The sequence below is a fragment of the Gigantopelta aegis genome, chromosome 9 (assembly GCF_016097555.1).
Source record: "Gigantopelta aegis isolate Gae_Host chromosome 9, Gae_host_genome, whole genome shotgun sequence".
Lineage (NCBI taxonomy): Eukaryota > Metazoa > Mollusca > Gastropoda > Neomphalida > Peltospiridae > Gigantopelta > Gigantopelta aegis.
In genome coordinates this window covers 37,478,869-37,483,628 of record NC_054707.1, presented here as the reverse complement: position 1 = coordinate 37,483,628, position 4,760 = coordinate 37,478,869, and positions in this window count along the sequence as shown.

The window sequence follows — 4,760 nt, the reverse complement described above, 5'->3', positions numbered from 1 at the left end:
TATTAATACTTCAGAAGAGTATATGATATTCAAAAGTATACTATATATTATCATCGCTTATTGGATATACCACCCCCCCCCCCCCCAGTACATAGTCGACGAAAATATTACGTCCCACTAAACACAAATAAATTCATTCTAATCGGGGTTTTTTTTTTTTTGGGGGGGGGGGGTTGAGGAGGGTGCGTATTTATTTACTTATTTATTTATTTTCATTTATTATTATTATATATCATTATATGTGCATATACTGTTATCTATATTCTGTAACTTTTCGGCTCAAAATTGATACGGAGCAAGGGGCAATTGTTATTCGAAATACACGGGGCGGGATTTAGCCCAGTCGGTTGAGTGCTCGCCTGAGGTGCTTGCATCGCAGGATCCAACCACCCCACTGGATCCGTTCAACTGATTGGGGGTTTTCTCGTTCCAACCAGTTCACCATAACTGGCCAAAAGCCGCGGTATGTGCTTTTCTGTCTGTGGGAAAGTGCATATAAAAGATCCCTTGCTGTATTAGGAAAAATATAGCAGGTTTCCTCAGTTGACTACGAATCAGAATTATCAAATGTTTGACATCCAATAGCCGATGATTAATTAATCAATGTGCTCTAGTGGTGTCGTTAAACAAAGCAAACTTTAACTCAAAAGACACAAAATTATTTCTGATAATCAGATAGATAGATATCTAGTTTAACGTGCCCATATACCACTAGGGTTTCGAACACGCCCATCCCGAGTCCTGCCTCCGATACGATCGGTAGTCCGACTCGGGATGGAGGGGTGGGGAGGGTAGAGTTGAAAATGTCTATTCAGTAACATGCCTTTCATGTTATCTACGGTGGCTGCCATTCTGGACATGTCAAACTTTCTATGAAGTTAGGGTATTTATAGCCATATACCGTATAACCGGAAATTTTCGAGGATTTTTATTTTCGTGGGTTTCGAGGGTAAGTAGTCAGCATCGAAAATATAAATCCTTGAAAATATTTGAAAAAATCAACAAATTCTAACTAAAATATTTATTGTGAAAACCATAACACACTGACAATTTACCGGAACATTTTATTTCCTGTCATGCGCAATCCACCGGATACGACAAGAGAATAGTATAGTCAAAACAACAAGTTAGAATTTTTTAAAAGTTATTGCGTGAATCTCACTGTTTGTAGAATATAATGAAATATTTTTAAATTTCGTATATTGTTTTTGTCAATGTCCGCCCGCACTGCATCAGAGGTTCTGGGTGGATGAATGCAGATTTCAACATTTCCTGGCGTATTTTTAATTCTGCCATAACTTTCATAATCCACCTTGCAAGAATTGGTTTTATCGCCGAAGTACGCATTTCGATCTTGATGTCCGTTACAACTTCGCCGTGTTTCATAGCCAGGGAAAACTGTGGTAAAATTAGACTTCATGGCTTTGTTCACACATACGTCGTAATTGGCTTTACACAAAATCAAAGACTGTGATCAGTTGTCTGTCGAATAGCATACCAGGTATCACAGTGGCCAATTAGGCTACAGGTGACTGTTCTATTGTTTAACTTTACACGTCGGTAGTATCGAACAACTGGCAGCCGATGTGGAACTTTAATCAACAATAGCAAGTATTCTCGGAACTAGACTTGCTAAAACTCGAAAATAAAATCACTTTCAGTTTAGATTTGGCAAACAACGAAAATAAGAAACCTTGAAATGTGTTTATACCCCAAACCACGAAAAATTAAGACCACGAAAATTTCCGGTTATACGGTATTACGAAAGCATATTGTGAAAATAGTGATCCAGTAAAATCACGGTATTTCGTGCATACCACCGTAGGAAATGTATTGCAATTTATGAGAAAAAACAACAAGCCAATGTCATATATCAGTGTGAAACAGCATATAACGAAATTAACAATTATTGGTTTCAGTGATGAATATAACTGTGAAAACAGACCCGACCATTAAAAATAACTAACATGTAAATGTTTCAACACAAATAATTTCCAACTGCTCATCTTTGAAACAAAGACTAGGCATGTGTAATTAATGACATTTCTAAATAGATGAAATTAAAAAATATAAATTATTGCATTCATTGTACTATGCCTAATAATAATAATTAAAACAAACAATTCTGAAATAAGAAAGATTTATATCGTAATAGTATATTGTACATAATGTTTTAAATAAAGTTTATTATGTTTTAAAATGTATTAATAAATTACATTTAATCTTTGTTATTTTTCCTAGAGTAAAGTATATATAAATTAATTAATAAACGAAATCGTCAGTGGATCGCAGGAACGCATTGCAGGTAGGCGCACACGAGACGCATCCGTCTGCGTTGAGTCTGCGTTTTTTTTTAACGCAGACGCATGCGTTAAAAAACGCTCGTCTGCGCCGGGCATTACCGCGTCGAGCTCCAGACTGGGAATGTCTGATAATCAGTTTACATGTAACTTTTGAGCAAATCCGTTCGCATGACTTATGTGAGTAAATATAATTACGTGTAAATAAACTGGTGTATGTGTAGCCCAATGGTGCATGCGATTCCCAGGGGTGAGCGAGCCATTGGGCTATTATTTCTCGTTTCAATCAGTGCACCACGACTGGTATATCAAAGTCCGTGGTATGTGCTATACTGTCTGTCGGATGGTGCATATGAAAGATCTCTTGCTACTAATATAAAAATAAGGCGAGTTTTTCCTCTAAGACTATATGTCCGAATTACCGAATGTTTGACATCAAATAGCCGAACAAACTTTAACTTTTCAACTGGTATCTTAAAAAAGTAAAGTTTGTTTTATTTAACGACGCCGCAAGAGCACATTGATTTTTTATCTTATCATCGGCTATTGGACGTCAAACATATGGTCATTCTGACACTGTTTTTAGAGGAAACCCGCTGTCGCCACATAGGCTACTCTTTTTACGACAGGCAGCAAGGGATCTTTTATTTGAGCTTCCCACAGGCAGGATAGCACAAACCATGGCCTTTGTTGAACCAGTTATTGATCACTGGTCGGTGCAAGTGGTTTACACCTACCCATTGAGCCTTGCGGAGCACTCACTCAGGGTTTGGAGTCGGTATCTCGATTAAAAATCCCATGCCTCGACTGGGATCCGAACCCAGTACCTACCAGCCTGTAACTGGTATCTTAAAGCTGTTTGGAATAAGAGATTAGTGCCAACAAAGTCGACGTTTGAACGACCAATTCTAATTTAGATATTGTTTTGAAAAATCATCCATAAAGTACGTACGCTAAGAGAGGGGTGGGATAGGGATCGGGCATTACGTACGAAGTGTGTTACGGGAGGGGGGAGATGGAGGGGGAGGGGGAGGGGGATGACAGAGTACAAACGCCGATGTGTTAATTTGAAAACTACTGCTGTGTTATAAAATATTGATTCACGGATGATCAAACACATCTTAATTTATATATTTTTACAAAAATGTCTCAAAATTATTGATGTAAACTATATTCAATTCATGCTCCTAATTGTATACGATGTACTTTTCAGCGTGGAAGATCATGTACACCAGTAAATGGGTGCGTGCGTGCGTGCGTGTATGTGTGTGTGTGTGAGAGAGAGAGAGAGAGAGAGAGAGAGAGAGAGAGAGAGAGAGAGAGAGAGAGAGAGAGAGAGAGAGAGAGAGAGAGAGAGAGAGAGAGAGAGAGAGAGAGAGAGAGAGAGAGAGGGGGGGGGGGGGAGGGTTAATAATCAAACGTACAAAATGTTGTATGGGGTGGTGGTATAAAAATCCCAGATTTTACGCACGCAAATTTTATGTATGGCCCCTAATAAAAATACACCGAGAGTAAAGGTTGTGTAAATACATGTGGTTTAGAAATGCTTTTCAGTTGCTAACATTTGCTTCCAAATTAACGTTTTATAAATTTACCTGAGACACCCACTTGCAACACTAGTGTTGTAACATTCATTTATTTATTGTACATTTATTAATTATTTAAGTTTTATATTATTTTGACTCATATACATTTACCTCAGACACACGTTAGCAACAGTGGTGTTTAAAAAAAACAATTACTTATTGCAAATTTAATAATTATTTTTTATTTTGATGTTGAATCATGTAAATTTACCTCAGACACCGTCCCACTGATGATATAAAATATTCATTTATTTATTGTAAATTTATTAATTATTAAAAAAAACTCATATTGATATTGAATCATATAAATTTACCTCGTTCACACATATGCATCATTTGTATTGTAAAATATTCAATTATTTATTGTAAATTTATTATTAAGTTTTATTGATGATAAAATAAATCTAACCCAGACACCCGTTTGTATCATTGATGTTGTAAAAGATTCATAATTTATTGTAAATTGATTATTTAAGTTTGATATTGATATTGATCATATAAATTTACCTCAGACACCCATTTGCCGATATATTTTTAATACAGGAGAGTTGTTAAAGATCTTAAAGGGACTGTCTCGAGTTTGCTTCCATTGTATGGTGATTCCGACTAACAGATCTTTTTTGATAGCTAAAATTACATATTAAATATATTTTCTTGTCTGGAATATAAGTGTGTGTATAAATAAGGAGTTTGTTGTCGTCCTAATTTCTGTATTAACTTAAATCAGATTTTCTCAATCATTCTGTACGTACTAAAACAAAGTATATATTTCGAAGTAAAATATAAAATGTCTGCCTTTATAAGCAAGTTGTTTAATGTCTGCCACGGGGCGAGACATAGCCAAATGGTAAAGTGCTCGCTTGATGCGCGGTCG